General features: G+C 45.2%; 1 long non-coding RNA gene across 1 annotated transcript; it reads right to left on the minus strand.

Moving 5' to 3' along the window:
- Window positions 1–8,556: 8,556 nt before the first annotated feature.
- On the minus strand, window positions 8,557–12,518 carry LOC110304104 (uncharacterized). Its single transcript, XR_002379014.1, has 3 exons — window positions 12,457–12,518; window positions 12,066–12,209; window positions 8,557–8,819 (listed from the first exon to the last, which is right to left on the minus strand). It is a non-coding gene; the product is annotated as an uncharacterized LOC110304104 (long non-coding RNA).
- Between the last annotated feature and the right edge of the window lie 1,868 nt (window positions 12,519–14,386).

Genomic DNA, 14,386 nt, shown 5'->3' on the forward strand with positions numbered 1-14,386 from the left:
TCCTTCTACAGCTCCTCAACTAGTGGCTGCTACTTCCTTATTGCCAAGTGTTGCCCTTAGCCCTGAACTGTGTTATCTCAGCTCTTACAGCTTCCCGGGAGAGGGCTCAGAGGAAAACCTGGAGGCAGAAAGGTTCAACATCTTGCTTGTGTCAGAAGCTGGAAAGATTTGGGGTCAGGACTCTGGAGGTCAGAACTTACTCTCTGGAGTCCTGTTATTACCCGGGCTTGTTTTGTGATGATCCTACCAAACTGAGCTCAGAAAAAAAGAAGAGAGAGAGAGAGAGAGAGAGAGAGAGAGAGAGAGAGAGAGAGAGAGAGAGAGAGAGAGAGAGAGAGAGAAACAGAAAAAGAAGAAGGAAAAGAAAAAAGAAAAAAGAAATTATACTGAAAGCTTATTATGTGACAAGGATTATTTATTTCATGTCCTGTTTCCAGTTCTCATCTCGGTTGAGACTGTCACTGTCCCCATTTTGTAGATGAGAATGGAAGCTGCTCCTTTGCCCCACCTTCTCAACTCCTCTGATGTGTTCTGAATGTCCCCTGTTCTGAATGTCCCCTGTGTGTGGAGGCTCTAACACAGAAAAGACCCAGCAGAGGCCAAGAACTGCAGCCTCAGTCCCACTAAGTACCAAGTCACAGGGGACCATGCTGGAGACCAGGGCAGCCTTCTTCAGCACGGGACCACCTCTCGCAGCACAGTGAGAGGTCGCTTCTTCCTGACCTCAGGACCACGACAGCTGGCTTGGGAAGAGGCTACAGCAAAGAAGCAGACCTTCAGCAAGGCTCAGCTGCACGGTCGGAAGTCAAAGTCGGAAGTTGGAAGCCGTGACCCCTCCCTGGGGCCTGGAAAGCTGAGACACAGCTGGGCTCCTTCTGTGCTGGGCTTTGGGTCACACCTGGGGCTGCGCACGCAGGAGACCCTTGCGCATGCGCTGAAGAGAGGCGAGCGCTCCCACTGCGACTGGCAGGTAGCCAAGTCTCCACTAGGGGTAGGAGAAAGCAGACTAGGTCTGTGAAGCAATAGAAGCTCTCCGGAGCCTCTGGGGAGAAGGAAACGTTTCTGTGGTGTTGGGGCTCCACGTGGGGGTGAAGCTCAGGCTGAATATCAGGAATGGTTAAAGCACACGGGTCCTTGAGATTGGTCTCGGCAGAGAGCAAAAGGTTGGTGGGCTCAGAAGTAAAGAGAATAAGGCAAGCAAGGACCGGTCCTCATTCGTAACACAGGCCACTGCTTTCATACTTTACCATGTGTATATGTCGGACCAAAAATTGTATCCACACGTTTATAAAGGCCTCGTCATAGAAAGCCAGAGGCGGAGGAACCTGCGGAGCGTCAAGTGATGTGAAGACCAGAAAAACATGGCGTGAGCACACAACACGGCGTTACTTGGTTATGAGGATGACTGAGGAGCTGTCGGTGCTACGGGATAGGTAAAATTGAAAATGGTGTCAAAAGAAGGAAGTTGTACAAGGACTGTACGTGTCGTCTGGTTCCATTTATATGAGATGGTCACAAAGGAAAATCTGTCAGACAGGGCATGAAATCGCTGCCTCAAACCTCAGACCATAGGCAGGTTGGGGAGACTGGAGAGGCAGCTAAAGTATATTCCTTTCCTTTTGGGTGTGGCGCTAATGTGCTAGAATTGACTGTGGTGGTGCTTGCATATGCTTCGAGCGTGCAAAACTCACCCAGTTACACACCTTAAATGGATGCGTTGCATGGTGTTCTGATTGTGTCTCGAAAAGCTGTTTTAGAATCCTGAAGGCTGCTGACCAGAGTACAACTGACCCCAGCCTCATCCCCTCTCCAAGGTTCCTGGGAATGCTGTCAGAGCCAAGCATAGAAGGCCACTGGGGTACTCAAGCAAAGGTATTCACAACAGGAGTGAACATTTCAAAACACACAAAGAAAAGTTATAGGTGACAGAGGTGTCCCCCAGTTAGAGGTGACCCCTGTTACCCAGCACAGATGGCAAACCTCAGAACTCCTTAAAATACTTTCTCCAGATGTCAAATTGTAAGACTCTTTAAAGAATGCTCCTTTCTTCTCCCTCCCCCTCCTCTCTTCCTCTCATCTCCTTCTCTATATATGAATTATGTACATTTTCATGTATACATTGTCCTATAGCTGCCTACATTCTCAGACACATCTCTGCTTAGATTCCCTTAAGTCTGGTTGAACACTTGCAAGAAGTCCTCACGTCCCACGGTCTCCATCACCTTGTCCCATAACTCCTTATTTCTCCTCCCAGGACAGAGCAATCCTTTGGGATTTTTCAACAATCCCAAAACCAATCCATGAACAATTCCATTGGGCTGTAAATCTCAGTCGCTGGTCACCACTGCCATTTTGGCCGTCCTGTTGAAAGGGTGCTTATCTTGCTCCTTGATTGTTACAATAGCCTTCCACCTGCTAACCTTCCTTCCACTCATCCCCACTTTGGGTCTATTTGTCCACACTGCAGTTTTAGCAATCCTGTAATACTAAGCCAGCTCATGAGCCAGACAATGGTGCTGTATGCACTCGAAGATCTTGCTGCTCCTTCTATCTGGAAGGCTTAGCCCCCAGAGGTCCACACCATTCATGTGTCCTCTTTCTGGTCTTGCTCGGATGTTGTCTTATAGAGATATTTTACCATTACACAATATTACATGATTTAGAGCTGTAATACTTCTCCCTTTGTCTCCTATCTACCCAGCCTTCCATCGGATACCCTCTGATACATATACTGCTACATGTGTTGTCCATTTCTCTACACAAGACTGTAGGTCAGTGAAGACACAGACCTTGGAAATTTTGTTCATTAATAAGATCCCTAAGCACACAATTTACACTTTAAAAATAAAAAGCCTTTGTTCAATAGATGAATAACTTGTAACTTGATCCCAGATGACATCCACAAATTATGTCACTCACTCTTGTTTCCCAGATGAGGAAACGGAGGCTTGCAGTGGTTACGTAACGATTGAAGGCCTGCACACCCTTCCTCGGGGGACCCTTCCTTATTGCCCATGGGCTACATGAATGAGTCTGTCATTGTCGGATGGACTCACTCTCTGAAGATGATGAAACTTGTCCCTAGATGACAGATTGCTCTCAGAAGCAGTTCAGCCAGAACTCAAACAGGTCTAGTTGAGATTTCCACAATGTTCCAAGACCCTCCCCCCTGCCCCGTTATTCAATCTCATTCTGGGGCGGGGCCTGCGCAGCTAATTGAAAGTACTTAAAGGATTCCGTTTTTGCATTGCAAGCAAAAATCTGTGCTATACAACAAACCCACCAACACCTGTAGACGCTCTGAGCACCAGAGAATTGCAGAGTTCCCTCCTCTAGTCTACCCAGGGTATGATGCCTTTAGTGTGGCTTCTTTTTGTTTTATTCAGTCAGATTGTTCTCTTCTGAGCCAGGGTGAGGTGGGACAAGGGCACTGACTGTCAGCCAGCAGAGAAGTGAATAAGCCACTGAAAAATGTTGCCCCTGTTCTTTCTCCTCCCCCTGCCTCTGCATCTACTTCTCAATCTGCTCTATGACATCTCAGTAACCACCCTGTTACTGGTAGAGTTCCCACAAAGCTGCAGGCAGCCCCTCTCATGAAAAGCTTGGTGCTATTATTTGTCTGTGCCCTAATCCCTCACTATTGGGGCCTTTTCCTTTTCAGTAAAAAATAAAAATAAATAAACAAACAAAAATAGAAATAAAAACAAAAACAAAAGGTTCCATTTCCTCTTCGTATAGAATCCCGTTTGTGTGGCTGGTAATGATTCAGAAATCATTATGGTTAATTTTCAAAAGACTAATGAAAAAACTTTTTTTTGCTTTTCTGCCAATCTTTATTTTCTTTCTTGTTTACCAGGTCCTTGTTTGGCTTTTTAAAGTTATTCTTCACAAGAGTGGTTCTAATTCCACTAAGATTCAATGAAAGTCTCACAGGAGCATCATACAGTGTATTTAGAGTTCCTCCTGTATCAAGGAGACCTCCTGGCACTGTCCTTGTGGCTAAAAACTGCTTCCATTCAGGTCTGAGGGAGTAAACCACTCTAGACTGGGAAAACAGGTTTTGCTTCTTTGAGGAAGGCTGTGTCCAAGTGGAACACAGATTGGATAAGGATTTGGTCCTCCTGACCACTGTCTGGCAGCCTCTCCCTTTGGTGTGAGGAGGGCTCATTAGAGCCATGCAGAAGCCCCGCCCACCCTACCGCTGAGGACTTTTGGATCTCCAGATCCCTGAGGATAAATGAAGAATCCCAGACTCTGCTCCTGCATGTGGCTAACAGAGCTGCGGCTCTCACCAACTGTCCAATCATCTCTGTAATCATGGCAGTACTTTGCTGCCTGGTCTACCCAGAGTGCTTTCCAGTGAGTAGACAGCTGTAATAGGTCCAGTCAGCCCAGGGGAGGATAGCATCCTCTAACCAGAACAGCACAGGGTCCATAAGGAAGGGAGAAAGTCCAGGAAACCATCAATATCTCCGGGCACTAAAAAGATGTGGAGCTTTTTCTACATGGCTAACTGGAAAATGCACAGTACTGAACCATGAAAATGAGTATCAAAGGTTCTAAGACGTTCTGATCCTTTCCCCTAGAATATCAAATAAATCCAAAGGAAAGAGTAAATGTCTTTGGCTCTCAGGTCCTATAACCTACTTTCGGTCTTTTCCAGAGTGGCACAGTGATCCAACATGAGGTTTTTGTCATCCTGGAACATGCCCAAAATAAAAAACATGAATGCAGATGTTCTGACCCATCAGGCGTGCAGTGGTGGTGGTGGTGGTGGGGTGGCCAGGTATGATACCCTGAAATTTCGACTTCATTTCCTAACTGTAATAATATAATTTTTCTATAATTTTTTTTTAAAAATTCTGTTTATTTTTTATGTATGGGTGTTTTGTCTGCGTGTACATGTACCCTGTGTGTGGATTGTCCTCACAAGCTGGAAGACAGCATTGGATCCCCTGGGACTAGAATTAAAGACAGCTCTGAGCTAGAAATCAAACTTGGGTCCTCTGAAAGAAGAGCCAGTGCTCTTAACCACTGAGCCATCTCTCCAGGCTCCTAATAGCACAATTTTGTGGTGGCTTGGGGTATGAATAAATGAAAGGCTTTGATAAAAGTCACCAGGACTGTGAACTGTGTTGTACTAATGAAAAAACCAAGTGTCGGTGTGTTGGTCGGGGTCTCCCAAGCAGCAGATGGCGAGAGGATGAACTGTGAGACCAATTTGCTCGGGACAAGAACAGGAGGAAGCAAACTGGGCAGAATCAGTGCTGCGTAACCACTGCAGTGAGGAGAAGGGAGAGCAAGTGCAGCAGAAGTCTAGCTGGCCTTAGGGGGTGCCTCTGTCTTAGTTAGGGTTTTACTGCTGTGAACAGACACCGTGACCAATGCAAGTCTTATAAAGGACAATGTTTATTTGGAGCGGGCCTTACAGGTTCAGAGGTTCAGTCCATTATCATCAAACAGGGAACATGGCAGCATCCAGGTAGGCATGGTGCAGGAGGAGCTGAGAGTTCTACATCTTTGTCTGAAGGCTGCTAGTGGAAGACTGACTTCCAGGCAGTAGGGTGAGGGTCTTAAGCCCACACCCACAGTGTCACACCTACTCCAAAAAAGCCACACTTCCTAATAGTGCCACACTCTGGGCCAAGCATAGACAAACCATCACAGTACCCAAAAGGCACAGTGGTCCACTGGAGAAATCTCAAGTGGATGGGGAATGGGCTTGCCCACACGTCCTGTAGGCCACACCGTTAGTAAAGTCCAACCTTCAGGCAGCATGACTGGGTGGATGCAGGAGGGGAACACATAAAGGTAGAGAAGGAAGCAGGTGATGCCCCAACAGTGAGAGATATGAGGAGTACCTGTGGCTGCCACACTAAGGCGTTGGATTGAGTGGACTTCCCATGTGTTGGGCTTATTTGGTGGTTATTCAAATCCAGACAATCTGAATCCAAATTTTATATGTCTCTCGCTATGTTAAGCAGATCTTTTATAGGTGATGCTGTGGGCTAGTTGAAACTTAGCTTCTGGGTTTAAAGGGGGCAAAAAAATAAGGCTTCCTTTTAATTTGCTGTGGTCAGCTCCCTTCCAAGTCAGGGACTTTTGCCAGCTCCGGGCTATTCCAGTGTAAAAGCTTATCCAGGTTTCTGGGCATGAGCTTGTGCCAAAAGAAAACATGATAACTTTGGAAAGTAACCAAGGCTCTCTGTGCTGTGGGCATCTCTGAAATAGGACGTGCATTCTTTTGGGAGATACAGTATCAAGCCCCATAAAGCGTCTTTTGGAGGCCCTAGGGTTATAAGACAATGAACAGAAACACCAGCTTCTAGCAATGAAAAAGATATGCTTTCTGCCTCGCTCTTGCTTCTCTCTCTCCCTGCCAGAGAAGCAGTTTTGTAGCACAATGACCATCGCAACTGTGCTGGGAGAAAGTGCATTGAACAGATGGCGTTCTCTGAGGAATCCCCCCAGTCCATAAGTATTTACAGAGTACTGTCTATACTATATATATTCTATAGGCACTTGAAATGGAGTGTTGTCATGGGGCTGAGGGTATTCTGATGCCACAAAGATCACTTCCTAGTGGGAGGAGAAGAACAATAAGTCACCAACGAATACTGCTGGATCGAGGTGCTCGTGGAGATTACAAAGCAGAGAGTGGACTCGAGTGGAATGAGAAAAGGAGATGGGGGGGGTGGGTGGTGTCTAAGCATGCAAAGGTAAAAATGGAGGTAGCTCTGTGATAAAGCAGGGGAAGGCATTCGAGCCAGAGAACATGCTGAAGAGGGGAGTTAAAGATCAGCATCCTTCACCAGACACAAGGCACTTAGTCTAGAGTTGTGTGGATCCATCTCAAAAATAAAATAAATAATAAATATTTAGTTGGGCAGTGGTGGAGCACACCTTTAATCCCATCACTTAGAGGCAGAGGCAGGCAGATTTCTGAGTTTGAGGCCAGCCTGGTCTACAAAGTGAGTTCCAGAACAGCCAGGGCTATACAGAGAAACCCCGTCTCGAAAAAAACAAAATAAATAAATTATTAAATAAATAAATAAATATTAAAAGAGACTTGATCACTTAACCCCAAAAGCAAAAGCATAATACACACTCATACATACACACACTCACATACACATACACACTCATACATACCACTCACACATATGCACATACTCATATACACATTCACATGCATACACACACACTCACATATATACACATGCATACCACACACTCACACACATACACATACTAATGCACACACATACACACATATCCTCACACACACATACACATGCATATACACACATACACTCACACATACACACTTACATATACACATGCATACACACACAGTCACACACATACACATGCATACACATATACACACTCATATATACACACATGCATACCACACACTCACACACATACACATGCATACACACACAGTCACACACATACACATGCATACATATACACACACTCATATATAAAAACACTCTCACACACATACACTATGTTCAAGCATCTTCCATTAATAAGACCCTGTCCTTCTGGTCATGGGTCAATGGTAGGCAACATTTCCACAGTTTTCCCTATGTGACTAACACTGAGTTCTTTGCTTCTAATGCCTCACTGAAGCATTATAATAACTCTACAATATAGGGTTATTATTCCCACTACACAGAGGGGGAAATTGAGGTACAGAGAGGCTACGTTACAGAGTGTGATGACTTTCCCTTTGAGGCGATCTCCTTCTAGAATAAGGAGTTCAGTGACCCCAGAGACAGTGAATCCTTGCCCAATAAGCATGGGGTCCTGCCTAAGAGCCACCAGGGGGTGGTTCTTAGACTGCGGTTCTCATTGCTATTGGTGCTACAGATGGCTCCCACCCCATCTCCTACAGGAAGCTGACAACTTCCCATTCTTCTTAGGGATTTCCAGTCTGGCAAACCTGAGATTCATAGCTTCAACAAAGAAAATAATTTCCTGGACTGGAGTTGGAGATTCGTTTAAAAAATAAAAGATGGCTTCGTGGGTAAAGGTGCTTACAGCCAAACCTGGTGATCTGAGTTCACTTCCCAAGACTCGCACAACGAATGAAGAAAATCAAATCCTGCAAGTTGACCTCTGCCTTCCACTTATGCCGTGGAACATACAGGTATACACATACTCTCATTTTCAGAGACACACAAATAGATGTCGAATCTCTTAAGAGAGAACTCAAATGTAACTTAAGCACAGAGATCCTTGACAAGAAGAGTACTCAGGGACAGAAAGAGATACACCCAAATGTAGATATGGGCTTCTGAAGAAGTGTCACTGTTAGGATGCTTTATATATGCTCTTGGTTGCTGCTCTCAAGAGAATCTTTAGCGGTTGCTAAGAAAACCCCTTTCTTAACATTGTTCAAAGAATGTAGCTTATAACAAGGTTAAAAGTTAAAGCGTTTCCCTCTGAAGACAAAGTTCCAAGGTGGATTTATAAGGGACAGTGTTTAGATTTAGGAATGAGACTGAAGAGCCAGAAAAACAATGTTATACATCGTTTTGGCCTTAAAGTAAGTACAACCAATTTATTTTCTGTTCTTGGCAAGATGTCTTTTGGAACACATATAATGTTCTGTGAGTGACTTGGCCTTTGTCCGTGGGATCTGAAGTTCCCTGCTTCTTAACAGAAAACGCACACCAGTGCCTGAGATGTAGGCTTTGTTTTTGCTTGTTTTTCGTTTGTTCTGCCAAGCTGTCCTTCCATGTCATAATCTTTCTTTCTATCTGGACTCATCGCCGTGGAGTGAGCTTTCCCATTCTGTGCTTTATCTGTGGTTACAAGAAAAACCAGATTGAAGAAGGTGCCCAGGCCTCAACCATCAGATATCACTGGTCCACCCACCACACACCCAGCTTTACAGCTCAGGTACTTTTTAACCCGGTGCCAAGGAAACACCTAGTAGCAAATAGGGTCAGCAATCGTTTACTATGCTTAAACTGGACTAGGGGTTGGAGGACAGTAGAGGCAAAGCCATTCCCTGACTTCAAAATCACACTGCTTAGTGGGGAATCCCAATAAGCAGACTGACTAAAGTTCCTGAGAGGAGAAGATTAGTAATATCATCACCAGATGGGAAATTGGACGAGCAAGTAACCGAGCTCATCAGAGAAGTGTGTGTTTCATGGAACTAAGAATCTAGAACAATGCTGTCTATGTAAGGCAGACAGGGAGAAATGGAGTTAAGAGAGGGGGAGGGGGTGACTCCACAGGTCTCAGAGAAGGAACATGTGGTGCATCTATGGAATTCAGAAACACCAAGAAGCAAGCATCCCTACCATGTTCCTGTAAGAAGCCCCACCTTCCTGCAAGGCTGAGAAGCACAAACCATCTGCTGAAGAAGCTGTCTTAGCATGGAGGGACACCAGACCTCTATTCTGCCTGGGAAGAAATGGGCTAATGACCGAGAATGCAAGGGTGTGTTTCCCCAAAGCTCCCGGCCTAACTGACTGCTCTAAAAAATGTTTCATTGAGTAGTGGTCAGCTGAGAGCTGCCCAGAGCCCTCTGTCAACCATGGATGCTCAGGGGAGCAGAGTGGGAAAGGTGGGGAGCTGGGGACTTCAGGGCCCTGATCCCTGAGGTCCTGCACCCACCCCACTCTCCTAGCTAGGAGAAAGACCAGTGAGTCTTTCAGGTGAGTGAGTCAGATGAGAGAAGAAAACCAGTTTGCTTCGTTTTGAGTTGCACCTGAGTCACAAGGCTGGTGTCAAACAAGGCTTTCCAAAGATAGCTCGGGAAGATCGTTTCTGAGAAAGATGGAAGGAGCCTCGGGAGGCCCTTGCGGTTCTCTGCACGCTGGTATGAGCTGCTACTTTGTTGCCACTTTGGAAACAGCAGACAGGTTCAGGGATGGCGGGGAAGAAAGGCCCCTTCTAGTAAAATGGCTCTCCTTGGCACCAAGACAGAGCACATGTTTGCCTTTCTGTTGAGTAAGAAATCTTTGTCATACTAATAAGGACTCTACTATTTAAACTGGAAATACAGTGATGACTCAGCATCCTCTGGTGCATGGTTCCAGGACCTTGAGAGACTATCCGGCTCTCTAGATGCTCAATCCTCTATGCAAATGGTGCAGTGTTTGCAAATAGCTCATCATCATGTAGACTTGTGGGTTCCGGTCATGGTTACTGCATTACATTATTATGGGAAAATTATGACGAAAAAAAGCCTGTGTGTGCTCTCTACAGATGCATTGTCCCTTGAAACAGGGGAAATCAGTCCACACTGGGCTACTGCACAGATGAGGACATACAGGCCCAGTGACCCTGTATCTCTGTACCCAATGAATGCTACTCAGTCTGATCTTAGCGGCAGCAGTAGCAGCAACACTCCTTCATACCTGCCCCAGTGTTCTGGGTTCCCAAATTAAACACACACACTTTATATTCTGATATGCCTAAAACAACTAAATGGCTGAGCCATTTCCTAACCTCCACATGGTTAATCCACCCATCTCTGATATCCCCATTTTATTACTTACTAAAATCTATATTCCATCTTTGCTGCCCTGAGCCCAGTTATGCAGCCCTCTTGAACTGTGTTCCCCAGGTCCTACAGGGCGGACATGTTCTCTGACCTGCTCCTCTCTGGCGTGGGATCTTGGCTCTCCTTCTTTGACACCTCAGATCTCCCTCCTCCCTCCTCCCTCCTTCCTTGGTCCCTTGCCCAGAGAATCCTAGAAGTCCCACCTCTGCCTCTCTGCCTGACCATTGGCTATTGCCATCTTTATTTACCAATAAGAACCTACTGTGGGCAGTCCCTCAGTGTCTTCCGTTCATGGGAGACACTGAAAACAGGTTTTGGGGGGAACATAATTAGCATGAGCATATAAGCAGCTACAACCCTGCCCACCCTTTGTTCCTGCCTCTTGATTGGCTTTGTTTATGGTCTTACTGAAGATTCTGTCTTTTCTATATCAGCTGTACTACACTGGACCTTTATCGTCTCCACCTTTTGTTTTATGCCTTTTGATGGAGACTTACAGGGGAAGGAGGCATGGCTCAGTGGCAAAGAGTTTGCCTGGCATAGGTGAGCCTCCACGTTTGCCCCATGTTCTGGCCCCAGCAGTTTTCCCTCCCTACCACACATTTAAAAAAAAGAAAAAAAAAAAAAGGATTAACAAATAAATCATGCCGTGGAAAACAAGAGAAACCTTCATAAGCAATGTTACAAAATGAATCATCCGTCTATATTATTTCCAATTATTTATCACTAATCCATTGTAAGCCATTTCTATATGACTTGAGGTAATCTATAATATTATTTTCCCCAACTTTCCCAGGACCGTTTGTTGTCTTGCCCATCCCTTGAATAATCTGAAAGGTATCTTTATCGTATGCTAAATATTTTATACTCTTGGGTGTGGTCTATTATGTTACCACACCCTCGCCAAGTATTTCAGAACCCCTCCCTGTGGAAGCGGTCCGGCAGGGATTAAACATCTGTTAGCCTGGGGTGTGGCCACTTGGCCGGTGGTGGTCAGCGAAACCCCAGCAGGAATGACAAACATCTCCTATAAACAGATGCTTTAGGGGGGTGCAAGTGGCTCACCCTGCTTCCTGTCCCTCTGGAACACCATTACAAATCTGATGGAAGTTACTCCATCAGCCTGGGCACCCGGATGAAGGTAGTATGGAAGAGAAGTCAACTGCCCCACAAAGGATACACAGTTTGAACAAAAATCCTCCTGGCTTATCAGCTCAAAAGGCTTTGTTTTCACAGGAAAGCCCATAAAAACCTAATCTATCTTGACTATATTTCTGTCCTTTCTTTAGTAGGAACAAGGGGCTTAATTTAATTTTTATGTTTTGGTTCCTGGGGCTTGAACCTAACAAGTTAGATCCCTCACCCTTCATTTTTATTTTGAGATGGGGGTTTACTGAATTGACCAAGCTGGCCCAGGCAAGGCTTAAATTTGAAATCCTCCTGCCTCAGCCTCAAGAGCTGCTGGGATCGTAGGCCTAGAGCACCAGGCTGGCCTTCATGAGCCTTATTCTTGCTTAATAATCATACCCACCTAAAATCAAAAGTAGCTGCAAGCCCCTGCTTGTCAAAACAAGACCAGAAGTGATCCAAAAAACGGCGCCACAAAGGGTTTCTATGCTTCGTATTTTTCTTTCTTCATCCAGCGTTTCGGAATGCAGGGAGCAAGCCACGGGCACTGGAAAGGAAGGACAAACCCTGGAGAGAGGCTGCAGAACAGCACTTAGATGGCTCAGTGGGTAAGAGCACCCGACTGCTCTTCCAAAGGTCTGAAGTTCAAATCCCAGCAACCACATGGTGGCTCACAACCATCTGTAAGGAGATCTGACTCCCTCTTCTGGAGTGTCTGAAGACAGCTACAGTGTACTTACATATAATAAATAAATCTTTAAAAAAATAAATAAATAAAATTGTGTAACACTCACTTGGGGGATTCTAGTGTTATCTTTTTTCCCCACCAGGACAAGAGCCTTAACTGCAGACTGAGTTCACGGAGCTGGCTGTGAGGCCATTCTATCTGTGATGTCACACTTGCCATCCCTCTGTGGGGGCCTGACTTAAAGCTCCACAGTACATTTAGTAAAATAACTCTGCCTCTGTCTGGAAGTGGCTTGTTCACGCCCAAGAGGACAAGAAGAAATCTGTAATCTAGAATATCTGACCGATGTCTCGGAGGTCCAGGAAAAAAATCTATAAAATCATGTCTTCCCAGCTTTGAGATTACCTTCATGACCTCGCATGTAGTCATGAATAAGAAATGATGGATTCTGGTAAAAAAAAAAGAAAAAAAAATCTCATTTGTACACTACAAGACCTGATTCTGTTCTTCTGCCCAAATTATGACAGTGAATGGTGGCCAACCTTTGGCTTGCTCTTGAGCCCAAAGTCAGAGAAAAAAATGTTATCTTTTCCAACGGCATTTCTACTCCACCCCGCCTCCCTGAGCCTCCTCCGCAGCTCATCAGAGATTCGCAGACATATAAATCAGAGTTGGCTCTACATACAGAAGGAGAGAGAACTGGACACCACCCAAACAGAGATGTCATTCCCAGAACAATTAGTCACCAGCAGCACACATTCCATGAAGCGGTCAGGAGCAAGAGCCTCCCGAAATAAGTGCAGTCAAGAATCAGAGCTGTTAGGGAGAGAGAGAACACTAGTGAAGCTTCTAGCCCTGGGCCACCGTGTGGGAACTCTCCACACTGGGTACAGAAAGCTTGCTGGGGAAGCAGGGTGGGGGCTACCAAGGACTCAGGTACACAGAAAGGGTGATGGGGAACAGGAAAAAAAAGCCGATCTGGAACAAATCTAGAGTGTTCGCTTCATCCTCTCCTGGGAAGAGGTCTAAAGGCATATGCTCTATGTGGTGGTCATATGTTATGGTTATGTGTGTGATGGCTCTCACTGGGCAATCCATAGGAAGACTTGGATCTACCTATCTGTGAAAAATATCTCACATTCATGATGGGGTTTCACCCTCCTTATGCCCATGAAAGGCAAGGAAGGAGCACAGTTTGATCACTGTAAGGAAACTGAGGCACAGCTGGGTGATGAAGTTCGGAAGTGATAACTGCTCTTTGCTCGGGAAAATGATTTTTGGGCCCTTTCCTCTAGGCCCTGATGCATAATTGGTAAGTTCTTTCAAGAAAAAAAGGAAGGAAGGAAGGAAGGAAGGAAGGAAGGAAGGAAGGAAGGAAGGAAAGAAAGAAAGAAAGAAAGAAAGAAAGAAAGAAAGAAAGAAAGAAAGAAAGAAAGAAAGAAAGAAAGAGAAAGAAAGAAGAAAGAAAGAAAGAGAGAGAAAGAGAGAGAGAGAAAGAAAGGAGGAAAGAAGGAAGAAAAGAAGGAAAGAAAGAAAGAAAGGAAGGAAGGAAGAAAGAGAGAGAGGAGGAAAAATGGAAGGAAGGGAAGAAAGAAGGAAGAAATGAAGGAAGGAAGAAAAGAAGGAAAAAAGAAAAGAGGGAAGGGGAAAGGAGTGGAGGGGAGGAAGGAAGAAAGGAGAAAGAAATGAAGGAAGGGAGGGGAGGTCAGAGGAAGGAAGGGAGGAAAGAAGGAGAAGAAAGGAAGGGGAAAAAAGAAAGAAAGAAAGAAAGAAAGAAAGAAAGAAAGAAAGAAAGAACAGACAGACAAATGAAGAAAAAGAAAGGAGGAAAGAAGGAAGGAAGGAAAGAAGGAAGGAAGGAAGAGGAAGGAAAGGAGGAAAAAGGAAGGAAGGAAGGAAAGAAAGAAGGAAGAAAGGAAAAAATGTTGTGAATGGCTAATACTCAATCCAACCAAGAAAGATCTGCCTGAGTCCAATCTGAAGCTGAGCCCTTAGCAGCCAGTGAGAGAGATATCACTGCACACTAGGCTGGACGG

Source organism: Mus caroli, unplaced genomic scaffold (genome assembly GCF_978045245.1).
Source record: "Mus caroli unplaced genomic scaffold, Mus_caroli_1 scaffold_9, whole genome shotgun sequence".
NCBI classification, from domain to species: Eukaryota; Metazoa; Chordata; class Mammalia; order Rodentia; family Muridae; genus Mus; species Mus caroli.